This window comes from Bufo bufo, chromosome 1, assembly GCF_905171765.1.
Source record: "Bufo bufo chromosome 1, aBufBuf1.1, whole genome shotgun sequence".
NCBI lineage: Eukaryota > Metazoa > Chordata > Amphibia > Anura > Bufonidae > Bufo > Bufo bufo.
Genome location: NC_053389.1, coordinates 165,292,549 through 165,308,103, shown reverse-complemented (window position 1 = coordinate 165,308,103; position 15,555 = coordinate 165,292,549). Strand labels below are relative to the sequence as shown.

The following is a 15,555-nucleotide window of genomic DNA, read 5'->3' as shown; positions in this document are numbered from 1 at the left end:
ACGGATATCATCTGTATTTTTTGCAGATCCTTTTTTGGGGGACCGCAAAATACATACGGTTGTGTGCATGAGCCCTTATAAAGCTGGGGCTACACCTAGACATTTTGTGGGAGATTTATTAACACCGCTACTTAATTAATCTGTTGCATCTCCTGCTGTCCGTGTGCCAGACTGACATCTACGCCAGCCAGAAACTGATGTAGATTTCAGGTGTAACATACACCCTTCTGGCACATGTGTTGTTAAGGCCTCATGCCCACGAACGTAAGGGCTCCGTGCCCGTGCTGTGGACCGCAAAGGCGGTTCCGCAATACACGGGTCACCAGCCGTGTGCATTCCGCATCACGGATGCGGACCCATTCACTTGAACGGAACCCCACGGAAGCACTACAGAGTGCTACCGTGGTGTTTCTGGCTGTGCCTCCGCACCGCAAAAAAGTAGTGCATTCACAACTTTTTTGCAGTGCGGACCATCGGATGCGGATCATGGACCCCATTCAAGTGGGTCCGTGATCTGCACGTGGCTGCCCCATGGTCGGTGCCCGTGCATTGCAGACCGCAAATTGCGGACCACAAATTGCGGTCTGCAGCATGGGCATGGAGCCCTTACGTTCGTGGGCATGAGCCCTAACTCAGTCGGACTGCACCGTTTTCACCTGCAGCTCACCTCCTCCCACCCACTCGCTGACCACTTTTTTGGTAAAGTGGTAATGACATCAGAAAAGGCTAAAAAGTCACAGATTCTGCTGTACAACGGCAATTTCAACAAAATTTGAGACTGCTAAATGTCAGAAAATTGTCGTACAGCCATAATAAATCTCCCCCTTCATCTCTTGCTCTTTTCATAACTTAAAAATCTCGAAATCATCAAAATCACTGCTAACAAGTGAATCCCTGTGTGAGTAATATAAAAAAAATCTTTTGGGAATTACACATTAAAATTTGGATTACTCTATAGAAGAACAGTCGTACAATAAAAAGCCTGGGCGTAGTTCTAGCCTAACAGATAAGACCGGTCCTGTAAACTTTGCTTTAGTTGGGTCTCATGAAAAATACAGGTCATTGATGCACAGCACCACAGCTACCATCCAAATTAGAAGTTTTCTCATTTTCCACATTTCTGATGCAAGCATTTAATTTGTGCAGGAAGATCATCTTTTATTAACCATGTGCTACAATCCAGAAGAATAGAAAAAATACAATATCCCCATCAGTAATCATTACTAATGTAATAACCACCAATATCTAGAATTACCTTGAGTTATGTGCAGCCTCCTGTCCCCAGGTCCTAGTAGTCTTTGTAGATACAGAATAGAGTCTTCTGATTCCCTGCTGCTCTGCTCCTCCCTTCCTTGTAATATTTGAATCCCTGCTACCAGAACTGGGAGGACAGGTGACAATCATTACACAGAAGGAGGATCTGCTCTTGTACATAGAGGACAGTATGATAATAGTTTTATTCTTGTACATAGGGTCAGTATTATAGTACTTATATTCTTGTACATACAGATGTAGCAGGGGTAACACACACACTCTTAACTCAAATTTCTTAACTCATCGTGTTATGTTGAAACAAAAGCCATTAAAAAGCAACTGCTTAACAGATTTAGTTGCATTTAGTTTAGATAACATGTTTCATAAAGCATGTGTGTTAACCCTGCTACATCCGTAGGGGCAGTATTATAGTAGTTATATTCTTATACATAGAGGACAGTATTATACTAGTTATATTCTTAACCAGTATAATACTGGTTAAACATAAATATTCTGATACAAGATCCATTTTACATCTATATACATAGAGGGTGAATCATAGTGAGCGGAAGTAAAACACATCTCATTAGATACATCAGGCATTCTGCTCAATACAATGATGAACAAAGACATCATCTTTACGTGAGCACATGGACCATAAATCAAATAACAAAATAGAGACTAAATAAAACAAATGATAAGAAACATGACGGGAAGACAAACATGAGGAAAGAGGGGGAAGGGGGGGGGGGGGGGGGGGGGGAATTGCTCTAATTATCAGGATATCTGAAGTTCTTCCAGGGAAGCCACGTTCTGACGAACTTTACGCGAGTGTGTGACTCCCAGTGGGCTAGTTCTTCAAACCTATATAACTGGTCTATTTTCTCCATCCATCTCAAGACAGTAGGAGGCCCGGTTTGTCTCCATAGAAGGGGAATTAGAAGCTTGGCTGCTGTAATAAGTATAGTAGGTAAATCTGATTTAGCTGGAGTGAGCAACGTGTTGGGGCACCAGAGTAAAATCAGCTTTTGGTCCAAAACAATAGAGGTAGAGCAAATCTTATTCAGCTCGCTTTCTATCTGTCTCCAATAGGGGCATATAATAGGGCAGTGCCACCATATGTGTGAGAGAGAGCCGATGCCCGCTCCACACCTCCAGCAGACCTCAGGAACCTCCGGATTGAGCCTATGAAGGAACTCAGGTGTCTTATACCAGCGGGTAAGCAACTTATTTGAGTTCTCCTGAATTTTAATGCAACGGCTGAAGCCGTGTGAGTGGGTCAATATAAAGGCCTTCTCTGGGTCAGAAAATTTAAGGGATAGTTCCTTTTCCCAGGAGCTTAGGAAATGAGGCTCTGAATATGCGGAAGATAGTAATTCTTTGTACATCATAGAAAAGGGTCTGCTGGAGGGTCGAGCGGACCTCAGCCTCCGCTCCAACCAAGTGGGTGAGGCAAGGTGAGAGGTCTGTAGCTGCAGAAGCTTTATTTCCCTTTTAAAACTATTACGATGAAGAAACGCTATGGATTTGACCCTAGGCAATCCGAGTATCCCCTCCCAGTCCGATTTTCCCCCTGCTGACAACACATCCTGCAGAGTGTGATTTCTGAGCAAAGCCCAAATTCCTGTGGCCACTTGTACTGTAGGATTAATAAAGGATTGCAGAAGATGTAATGGAAGATCGGGGCTAGGGAAGTTAAGTGTCTTGGAGCTGTATAATATAGACCAGGTGAGTAGTATCCCTCTCAACAATAGTGGTAATTTAGAAGCTGTGGGGGAACATGGGCGAATACCCCACAATATTAATCTCTCACGGTTGGTGAGCAATGCTCGTTCCAAGTGTGAGCAAATATTTTCAGAATGCATGCCTCTACACATAAGATTGGCTTTATAGTACCCATGGACATCAGGCAACCCAAATCCCCCAAACCGTCTCTCCCTAGTCAGAATGGTATAGGCCACTCTAGGGGACCGACCCCTCCAAAGAAAAAGGGACACCGTCCGGCGGACTTCTACAAAGTAGGACTGTGGAATCCAGATTGGTAACGTCTGTATAAGGTACAAGAACCTGGGAATTATATAAGTTTTTAAGTAATTTTTTCTTCCTATCCAGGAGATAAATGGCATTTTTAGTGATTGAAGCTGCGCCTTGACAGATTGCAGCAGATGTAGGTAATTGGAGGGGAACAGCTCCTTGGGATCCGCTGTTACACGGATGCCAAGAAATGGTATTTCCTTTGGGGCCCACTTGAAGGGGGTGGAATTTTTCAGGTGTTGCACCGTATTTGCAGGGCAGGAGATATTAAGGGCCATGGATTTGGAGTAGTTTCTTAAAATTAGAAACAAAACCAAAGTCTTCAAAAATAGCAAGCAATTTGGGGAAAGACGCCTTAGGGTTTGAAGTCATCACCAGGAGATCATCCGCAAAGGCAGCTGTCAGATGTCTTTGAGACCCTATGGTGATTCCCTCAATCTCAGGTGACTGACGAATTCTGCTTAACAGTGTCTCCATCACCATTACAAATAGTGTTGGAGAAAGTGGGCATCCTTGGCGCGTGCCATTTGTGATGTCAAATGATGGGGAAAGAGTTCCATTAACTTTGACCCTGGCAGAGGGGGCCAGATATAGTGAGAAAACGGCAGAGATAAATTGCTCTGGTATTCCAAATTTTGACAGTGTCCTAGACATAAAAGACCAGCTTACCCTGTCAAACGCTTTTTCTGCATCAGTACTCAGTAATGCCACTGGCACTGCATTAGTCCTCGCCCAAGCCATTAAATGCATTAGGCGAATGGTATTCTTAGTGCCCCGTCTGCCAGGGACAAAACCAACCTGCTCTCCATAGATTATATCTGGGAGTATCAATTGAAGGCGCTGGGCCAATATTTTCGACCACCATTTGACATCTACATTAAATAATGAAATAGGCCTGTAACTGCCGCATTCAAGGGGGTCTTTATTTTCCTTGGGGAGGATGGTCACATGGGCCATTAAGGATTGTGGGGGCAAAGATCCTCCAGTTAGTAAATAGTTGCACAGGGAATTAAAATAGGGGAGCAATGTATCTTTAAAGGTCTTGTAGTATGAGATATTTAGACCATCAGGGCCGGGACTCTTCCCAGAAGGAATGGAGGACAATACTTTTAGTATCTCTGCATCCATAATTGAAGAAGTGAGTTGGGAGGCCTGAGAGGAGTTCAATGATGGGAGGTTAATTGAACTAAGGAATGCATCCGACGCCTTGGTTATCATATCAGGAGTCGCCTGATTTGGGGGGGGTAAATTATACAGGTCGGAGTAAAAGGCTCAAAAGGCCTTCGCTATTTCAGGCGTGGTCTTACGCTTAACACCTGTCTCGTCCTTAATGGCAGAAATAAAGGAATCTGTCTGCGGCTGCTGCTTACTAAGCTCTGTCATCAGCTTATTTCCCTTGTCACCATGAGCGTACGACTTCAATTTCGCTCTAAACAGCAATTTGGCAGAAGTGACATTTAGAGGATTCTTCAAATCATTTCTAGCTTCATATAACTCAGCAGCTACCTGGGAGGCCTGGGACTGCTTGTGGGAAAGCTCAAGAGCCGAGATTCGGGACATTAACAGGTTCTGGGCTTGAGAGCGTTTCTTCTTGATATGAGAACCAAGTGCAATCAGTTCTCCTCTTATCACGGCTTTGTGCGTCTCCCATATAATGGGAATAGATAGAGCAGATGAACCGGATGTGTTTATTTAAAAAAAACTCTGCCAGTATGGCTGACAGTTTGGAGACACTATCAGGGTCCTGAATAAGGGTATCATTTAGCCGCCATGTCCAGTCTTTCTTTGGGAGGTCGGTCAGAGAGAGGGTCAGGGAGACTGGTGCATGATCAGACAGTACAATATTCCCAATTTTAGCATTGGAGACAAGTGGGGTATTAGCCGATGAGAGAAAAAGATAGTCAATCCTATGATATGACGCTTTTGCATGAGAATAGAATGAATAATCCCTCCCAGAGGGGTTCAATGTGCGCCACACATCCAGTACACCCAGTCTCTTCAAAGAGATCTTGAGACGCCTCGAGAGTCTGTGTGTAATGGACGACCTGCCTGAGGAGGAGTCCAGAGACGGTTCCAGGGCCACATTAAAATCACCACCTAAAATAAGCATTCCTTCCTTAAAGGCGCCCAATTGTCTAAGGGTCTGAATGAGCCAAGGGACCTGGCCTCTATTGGGGGCGTATATATTCGCCAGTGTAACAGAGGTGTCAGCAATGAGGCCCTTGAAGAATAAAAAGCGTCCCTCAGGATCTATGGAGGTCGCAGCATGCTTAAACTGAAGATTCTTGTGCACTGCAATGCTGACCCCTCTGCTAGCTGATGAATGAGTGCTATGATACCATTGGGTGAATCTTGCAGTAGGTAACTTTGGGATCTTCCCAGTTTTAAAATGCGTTTCCTGAAAGTAAGCTATAGAAGTTTTATCTTTTTGCCAAAGAGATATAACCTGAGATCTCTTACATGGCTCGTTCAGACCCCGGACATTTAGTGAGGATACGACAAAGGTAGTCATGACAACTTATTATAGAATGGAAAAAAGAGTATATACCACTGGAAAAATACATACTGCAGGCATATGATAAATCCTAACAGAGCAGGGAAGGAGAACACAAGGGAAAAGACAAACAAACAGACAGGGGAAGACAACAAATGGATGATAAAGCAAAATAAAAATATATAGATGTCAAATTGAGTCAGACATTCTAACTTGCACTGTAGAAGTCCCATGAAACATCTGACGCGTGCGGGATCCTTTTTCATCACGACGTCAAGCCGGGATCCAACATCAGAGGGGGGCTTCCATGGGACAACTGAGAGCCGATGAGAGGCATTCAGAGGGGGGGTGTACCTCATATGATGAGGAACTGGTGAAACCCCATAACTAGACTAACTGGGGTGAAATACATTTCAGCTAATGCGGAAGTCCGAACCAGGACAATGCAACATGGACTCATGAGAACAATAGGCCTCACATATAGCCATAATCTTCTTCCGGACAACCAGACCACCGTGAACAGCAAAGTGGGATAACGTTCATAACATGAACAAGAACTTCTCCATTCGGGTGCAACTGCAGGATCTGGAGAAAAGGGCACACAGCCCGGTAACTTTATGCACAGCTGCAACTGCTGTACAAAGTGGGTAGAAAAAACCCTATAATGGTAGCAGAGGCCCAGGACTTGTGGCTTCAGGTAATAAGGCGGCCTCTCTTGTTTCTTTCAGCCTTCCCTGGGGAGACATCGGACCAGGTCTCGACTCTTGGAGGAGCAGGTAAGGGTTCCCCTTGATCTGCGGGCATCCAGGATGGGACATCAATAGGCGCCAGACCCAACGGGCCCTAGCTGCCTGCCATTTTTCAGTATGGCTAGGCCAAATGGGTATAGCCACCGGAACGGTGTGGCAGATGCCTATAATGCCTCTAGTAATGGCCGGAGGATACGCCGCTTTGCTAGCAAAGTGGGCGCCAGATCTTGGAAAAATAATATAGAGGAATCTTCATACCACAAATCTTCAGCCTCTCTGCCGGATCAGCTGTATCCACATAACTCAGCAGGCCGCAGATCACATCTCGCGGCGGGTCTGAGGGCTTTGGCTTCAGTCGCAATGCGCGGTGAATGCGCTCCACTACCACCGTGGCTGCCCGGTCTGGGCCTAGTAGCTGGGAGAAAATTTCAGATGCTACCTTGCGGAGGGCCTCATTCGCGATGGATTCGGGCAAGCCTCTAATCCTCAGGTTCCGGCGCCTTCTCCGGTTTTCCTGGTCCTCTATTCGGAGGAGAACATCATTAATCAGGTCCCGGTGCGTTTGCAGAGCCTGGCAGGTCTTTCCTTCATGCTGGAGGATCGCATCTTGCGAATTCTCAAGCGCCATTACTCTATGGCCCAGGCCCCGGAGGTCTTCTTTAAACACCCTTAATGACCAGGCCACTTTTTACACTTCTGACCTACCCTACTTTCACTGTTTATTGCTCGGTCATGCAACTTACCACCCAAATGAATTTTACCTCCTTTTCTTCTCACTAATAGAGCTTTCATTTGGTGGTATTTCATTGCTGCTGACATTTTTACTTTTTTTGTTATTAATCGAAATTTAACGATTTTTTTGCAAAAAAATGACATTTTTCACTTTCAGTTGTAAAATTTTGCAAAAAAAACGAGATCCATATATAAATTTTTCTCAAAATTTATTGTTCTACATGTCTTTGATAAAAAAAAAATGTTTGGGTAAAAAAAAAAAAATGGTTTGGGTAAAAGTTATAGCGTTTACAAACTATGGTACAAAAATGTGAATTTCCGCTTTTTGAAGCAGCTCTGACTTTCTGAGCACCTGTCATGTTTCCTGAGGTTCTACAATGCCCAGACAGTACAAACACCCCACAAATGACCCCATTTCGGAAAGTAGACACCCTAAGGTATTCGCTGATGGGCATAGTGAGTTCATAGAACTTTTTATTTTTTGTCACAAGTTAGCGGAAAATGATGATTTTATTTTTTTTTTTTTCTTACAAAGTCTCATATTCCACTAACTTGTGACAAAAAATAAAAACTTCTATGAACTCACTATGCCCATCAGCGAATACCTTGGGGTGTCTTCTTTCCAAAATGGGGTCACTTGTGGGGTAGTTATACTGCCCTGGCATTCTAGGGGCCCTAATGTGTGGTAAGTAGTTTGAAATCAAAATCTGTAAAAAATGGCCGGTGAAATCCGAAAGGTGCTCTTTGGAATGTGGGCCCCTTTGCCCACCTAGGCTGCAAAAAAGTGTCACACATGTGGTATCTCCGTACTCAGGAGAAGTTGGGCGATGTGTTTTGGAGTGTCATTTTACATATACCCATGCTGGGTGAGATAAATATCTTGGTCAAATGCCAACTTTGTATAAAAAAATTTGAAAGTTGTCTTTTGCCAAGATATTTCTCTCACCCAGCATGGGTATATGTAAAATGACACCCCAAAACACATTCCCCAACTTCTCCTGAGTACGGCGATACCACATGTGTGACACTTTTTTGCAGCCTAGGTGGGCAAAGGGGCCCACATTCCAAAGAGCACCTTTCGAATTTCACCGGCCATTTTAAACAGATTTTGATTTCAAACTACTTCTCACGCATTCGGGCCCTTAAAATGCCAGGGCAGTATAACTACCCCACAAGTGACCCCATTTTGGAAAGAAGACACCCCCAGGTATTTCGTGATGGGCATAGTGAGTTCATGGAAGTTTTTATTTTTTTTCACAAGTTAGTGGAATATGAGACTTTGTAAGGAAAAAAAATAAAAAAAATCATCATTTTCCGCTAACTTGTGACAAAAAATAAAAAATTCTAGGAACTCGCCATGCCCTTTACGGAATACCTTGGGGTGTCTTCTTTCCAAAATGGGGTCACTTGTGGGGTAGTTATACTGCCCTGGCATTCTAGGAGCCCTAATGTGTGGTAAGTAGGTAAATGACCTGTGAAATCCGAAAGGTGCTCTTTGGAATGTGGGCCCCTTTGCCCACCTAGGTTGTAAAAAAGTGTCACACATGTGGTATCGCCGTATTCAGGAGAAGTTGGGCAATGTGTTTTGGGGTGTCTTTTTACATATACTCATGCTGGGTGAGAGAAATATCTCGGCAAAAGACAACTTTTCCCATTTTTTATACAAAGTTGGCATTTGACCAAGATATTTATCTCACCCAGCATGGGTATATGTAAAATGACACCCCAAAACACATTGCCCAACTTCTCATTAGTACGGCGATACCAGATGTGTGACACTTTTTTGCAGCCTATGTGTGCAAAGGGGTCCACATTCTTTTTATGAGGGCATTTTTAGACATTTGGATCCCAGACTTCTTCTCACGCTTTAGGGCCCCTAAAAAGCCAGGGCAGTATAAATACCCCACATGTGACCCCATTTTGGAAAGAAGACACCCCAAGGTATTCAATGAGGGGCATGGCGAGTTCATAGAAATTATTTTTTTTTGGCACAAGTTAGCGGAAATTGATTTTTTTTTTTTTTTCTCACAAAGTCTCCCTTTCCGCTAACTTGGGACAAAAATTTCAATCTTTCATGGACTCAATATGCCCCTCAGCGAATACCTTGGGGTGTCTTCTTTCCGAAATGGGGTCACATGTGGGGTATTTATACTGCCCTGGCATTCTAGGGGCCCTAAAACGTGAGACGAAGTCTGGAATATAAATGTCTAAAACATTTTACGCATTTGGATTCCGTGAGGGGTATGGTGAGTTCATGTGAGATTTTATTTTTTGACACAAGTTAGTGGAATATGAGACTTTGTAAGAAAAAAAAAAAAATAATTCCGCTAACTTGGGCCAAAAAAATGTCTGAATGGAGCCTTACAGGGGGGTGATCAATGACAGGGGGGGTGATCAATGACAGGGGGGTGATCAGGGAGTCTATATGGGGTGATCACCCCGTGTCATTGATCACCCCCCTGTAAGGCTCCATTCAGACGTCTGTATGTGTTTTGCGGATCCGATCCATGTATCAGTGGATCCGTAAAAATCATACGGACGTCTAAATGGAGCCTTACAAGGGGGTGATCAATGACAGGGGGGTGATCAATGACAGGGGGGTGATCAGGGAGTCTATATGGGGTGATCACCCCCCTGTCATTGATCACCCCCCTATAAGGCTCCATTCAGATGTCCGTATGTGTTTTGCGGATCCGATCCATGTATCAGTGGATCCGTAAAAATCATACGGACATCTGAATGCAGCCTTACAGGGGGGTGATCAATGACAGGGGGGTGATCAATGACAGGGGGGTGATCAGGGAGTCTATATGGGGTGATCACCCCCCTGTCATTGATCACCCCCCTGTAAGGCTCCATTCAGACGTCCGTATGTGTTTTGCGGATCCGATCCATGTATCCGTGGATCCGTAAAAAACATACGGACATCTGAATGCAGCCTTACAGGGGGGTGATCAATGACAGGGGGGTGATCAGGGAGTCTATATGGGGTGATCACCCCCGGTCATTGATCACCCCCCTGTAAGGCTCCATTCAGACGTCGGTATGTGTTTTGCGGATCCGATCCATGTATCAGTGGATCCGTAAAAATCATACGGACTTCTGAATGGAGCCTTACAAGGGGGTGATCAATGACAGGGGGGTGATCAGGGAGTCTATATGGGGTGATCACCCCCCTGTAAGGCTCCATTCAGACGCCTGTATGTGTTTTGCGGATCTGATCCATGTATCCGTGGATCCGTAAAAAACATACGGACATCTGAATGCAGCCTTACAGGGGGGTGATCAATGACAGGGGGGTGATCAATGACAGGGGGGTGATCAGGGAGTCTATATGGGGTGATCAGGGGTGATCAGGGGTGAATAAGGGGTTAATAAGTGACGGGGGGGTGTAGTGTAGTGTGGTGCTTGGTGCTACATATTACTGAGCTACCTGTGTCCTCTGGTGGTCGATCCAAACAAAAGAGACCACCATAAGACCAGGTAGCAGGTATATTAGACGCTGTTATCAAAACAGCGTCTAATATACCTGTTAGGGGTTAAAAAAATCACATCTCCAGCCTGCCAGCGAACGATCGCGCTGGCAGGCTGGAGATCCACTCGCTTACCTTCCGATCCTGTGAACGCGCGCGCCTGTGTGCGCGCGTTCACAGGAAATCTCGCGTCTCGCGAGATGACGCATATATGCGTGACTCTGCGCAGGGCTGCCGCCTCCGGAACGCGATCCTGCGTTAGGCGGTCCGGAGGCGGTTAATATCTTCCAGATCCCTCTTCAGGAAGCTAAAGCGGTGTCTAATAGCTCTTTAAGAACCTCCTTGGATATATTCGAGCGCCTCCGCGGAAGCCTGCATACCGAAGCTTCCGATGCGCTTCCCACTTCAGACGGGTCTTTAGCATCTGACGGTTGTGGCGCATGCGGCGCCATCTTGGAGCCCTCGGTAGGACGCGATTTTGCATGTTTTTTAAGGTACTGCTCCATGTCAGGCTGTCTAGAACGAGCAGGTGTCAGCTCAAGATGTTCCCTGGGTCGGTCTTTGCCAGTTTTCCCCATTAGTGTGCGTTTTGTATCAGATAAAGGGGTTAAATCACCAGTGTAAGTGAGGAGCTCAGGAAGCTGCTGCCATTCAGCTTCAAGGTCAAGCTCCGCCCCCATACTAGTTATATTCTTGTACATAGGGACTGTATTATAGTAGTTATATTCTTATACATATGGAGCAGTATTATAGTAGTTTTATTGTTATACATAGGAACAGTATTATAATTCTTACAGTATATTGTTATACATAGGGGCATTATCATAGTAGTTATATTGTTATACATAGGAGCAGTATTATAGTAGTTATATTCTTGCACATCGGGCCAGTATTATAGTAGTTCTTTTCTTGTACATAGGGCCAGTATTATAGTAGTTATATTATTGCACATAAGGGGTAGTATAATAGACATATTCTTGTATGCGGGGGCAGTATTATAGTAATTATATTCTTGTACATTGGAGCAGTATTATAGTAGTTATATTCTTATACACAGGCACAGTATTATATACTATATACTGGGACATAGTATTATAGTACAAGATGTCCCACGAAAAAGTAGTCCACCACCAATATCTCCAAATCAAGCTGCCTAATAGTAAATCAGTCTTAGTTACCCATAGCAACAATCAGAGTTCAGCTTTTAGTTCCTACAGGGCTCAGAAAAAATTAAAGCTGGGCTCTGATTGGTTTCTATGGACAACTAAGACAGATTTACTATTAGACTGTTTGATTTGGAGATATTGGAGACAAGCTACTTTTTCGTGGGCCACCATATTGTTATATTCTTGTACATAGAGGACATTTTTATAGTAGTTATATTCTTGGGTATATATGGCAGTATTATAGTAATTTGATTTTTTTCTACATAGGGGCTGTATTATAGTAGTTATGTTCTTGTACATAGGGGCAGTGTTATAGTAACTACAGGGTGGGCCATTTATATGGATACACCTTAATAAAATGGGAATGGTTGGTGATATTAACTTCCTGTTTGTGGTACATTAGTATATGTGAGGGGGGAAACTTTTCAAGATGGGTGGTGACCATGGCGGCCATTTTGAAGTCGGCCATTTTGAATCCAACTTTTGTTTTTTCAATAGGAAGAGGGTCATGTGACACATCAAACTTATTGGGAATTTCACAAGAAAAACAATGGTGTGCTTGGTTTTAACATAACTTTATTCTTTCATGAGTTATTTACAAGTTTCTGACCACTTATAAAATGTGTTCAATGTGCTGCCCATTGTGTTTGATTGTCAATGCAACCCTCTTCTCCCACTCTTCACACACTGATAGCAACACCGCAGGAGAAATGCTAGCACAGGCTTCCAGTTTCAGGTGCTGCACATCTCGTATCTTCACAGCAATTGTCTATGCTGTGAAGATACGAGATGTGCAGCACCTGAAACTACACATCTCGTATCTTCACAGCAATTGTCTATGCTGTGAAGATACGAGATGTGCAGCACCTGAAACTACGGATACTGGAAGCCTGTGCTAGCATTTCTCCTGCGGTGTTGCTATCAGTGTGTGAAGAGTGGGAGAAGAGGGTTGCATTGACAATCCAACACAATGGGCAGCACATTGAACACATTTTATAAGTGGTCAGAAACTTGTAAATAACTCATTAAAGAATAAAGTTACGTTAAAACCAAGCACACCATTGTTTTTCTTGTGAAATTCCTAATAAGTTTGATGTGTCACATGACCCTCTTCCTATTGAAAAAACAAAAGTTGGATTCAAAATGGCCAACTTCAAAATGGCCGCCATGGTCACCACCCATCTTGAAAAGTTTCCCCCCTCACATATACTAATGTGCCACAAACAGGAAGTTAATATCACCAACCATTCCCATTATATTAAGGTGTATCCATATAAATGGCCCACCCTGTATATGAACATTGTTTCTAAATAGGAAGCAGTATTATATTAGTTAATTATGTTCTTGTACATAGGGAGCAGTATTATAGTAATTTTTTTTTGTGTATGAGGGTGTTACCAGACAGCTATAGATGTACACATAATCTGATAAATATGAACAATATCAAAGTTTGCATTTTAAACAATACATTTATATTCCCCGTAACAGGGCTGTGGTTGCTGGTCTCCATTTAGCAGGAAGAGCAGCATTTTCTGCCTATGTAACCCTTCACAACAAATCAAGATTCTTGGGGCATTACTGGTGTTAATTTAAAGACACTTTGACAAATAGTTATTTATATAAGAGATGAGAAAGAAGATACCATTGTTCATTGTCTATATCTTTCCTAAATCTTAAAGTAAACGTTAATGTGCTAATTTTAATGTTAGTATGTTGAAGAACTGCTATTGTTATTATAAGGTGTGCAGATCTCTTGTTTGATCACCATTTGTCACTATTGTATTATGTTCAGTGATGTCAGCAACAGGAAGCTGTGACAACCTCTCAGACATGATATAGAGCAGGGGTGGCCAACCTTACAGACACAAAAAGTCCCAGAAAACAGAAGCCACAAGCTAATTTACATATGAGTCATTGTATTTTTTGCCCTACAAAACGCACCTAGGTTTTAACAAAGAAAAATAAGAGGAAAAAAAATATTTTTCATCTGATCTGAGGGCTGCTAAAAATATTTTTTTCTTATTTTTTATTAGCAGAGAAAAAAAAAAAGAAAAAATATATTTTTCATCAGACCTCAAATCAGATTCCTAAATCAGATCCCCAATCCTTACCTGACCTAAAATAAGATCCCCAAACCTCATCATACCTCCAAATCAGACCCCCAGTGCTCAGATCTCCCCCTTCTCAGATCTGACCCCCATGCTCAAATATTAACCCCCATGTTCAAATCTGAACCCCCATGCTCAAATCTAAACCCCATGCTCAAATCTGAACCCCCATGCTCAGATCTCTCCCCCATGCTCAGATCTCCCCCTATGCTCAGATCTCCCCCTATGCTCAGATCTGACCCCCATTGCTCAGATCTGACCCCCATTGCTCAGATCAGGACCCCTCCATGCTCAGATCAGGACTCCCCATGCTCAGATCAGATCCCCATTGCCCAGATCAGGACCCCCATTGCCCAGATCAGACCCCCCCCCCCCCCCCCCATGCTCAGATCAGAACCTCCCATGCTTAGATCAGACCCCCATGCTCAGTTCTATAATTTAAAAAAATCTCTTCCCTCTCCTGATCAGGCACTGGGCTCCTGCTCGGGAACCTGCTACTCTGCAGGTCTGACACGCTCTCCACTGTGACCTGATGAGCACAACGTCAGGTCATAGTGCGTGTCTCCACGTACTACGTTCTCACACTGTGTGCATCAGGACGTGGTGGAGAGTGAGCTGGAGCTGCAAAGTAGCAACAGTGCCTGATCAGGAAAAGAGAACTGAGCATGGAGTGGAGAGTGAGCCGGCATGACTGCTTCCCGGCTCCACAGCTAGAGCCGCACTTGAAGAAGCAAAGAGCCGCATGCGGCTCAAGAGCCACAGGTTGTCCACCCCTGATATTGAGGTTGGCTGTCAGCAGAAATAGATGGAATACCATGTATACCGTCATTGTAGTAATAAGGTGTGTAAGTGTCGTGTTTGATCACCGTGTATTTATATCATTATTGTGTGGTAATATTTTCAGTGATGTCAGTAACAGGAGCAGGGCTGTGACAACCTCTCAGTCATAAAATAGAGGCCAGTTATCAACAGTAAAAGACGGAATAGATATAACTGTAGCATAGATAAGTTGCAGACATCCCAAGTGTCCCTCTTTTGGAGGGACAGTCCCTATTTTGGAGCCAAGTCTCTCTGTCCCTCTTTTCTCCTTAAATGTCCCTCTTTTTGATCTGAAGTATAGATTTTCATTGTTACATTTACAATATTGATCAAGGAAGTGTTTGTCTGGTTCCTACCCAACCCTGTATATTCTTTCATTATTTCATTCATTTTTAGAAATCTCTATAAACAGGGAAACTGGACTTTCACACAATGAACCAAGTGTCCCCCTTTGACTGTCCAAAAAGTTGGGAGGTATGTAGTGTGGATTTTATGTCGTATCACAATGTAATTATGTTATAAAGTAAAGTTTATAGAACGATTTGCATCTGCATTTACTATTGTTAGTGTGAAAACCGGACAAGGCCCTTAAAGGGGTTCTCCAGGAATTAAAAAAATAAAAATACTTAATAATATTATTTTATTGTTTCTTCTAAACGATCTGGTTCGCACGCCATGCCCCAGAAGTAAACAATTGGATAAACCTGGTTAATAAGGTTAAAAACT

At 43.5% G+C, this 15,555-nt stretch overlaps 1 protein-coding gene across 1 annotated transcript in view; it reads right to left on the bottom strand.

The window, feature by feature from the left end:
* Positions 1–1,341, bottom strand: part of LOC121000927 (CMP-N-acetylneuraminate-beta-galactosamide-alpha-2,3-sialyltransferase 4-like) — a 144,423-nt gene extending 143,082 nt beyond the window's left edge. Inside the window, exon 1 of the mRNA XM_040431721.1 lies at positions 1,256–1,341. The gene's annotated coding sequence lies outside the window, so the exon portion shown is untranslated. The remainder of the gene's footprint in view (positions 1–1,255) is intronic.
* Positions 1,342–15,555: the final 14,214 nt, after the last annotated feature.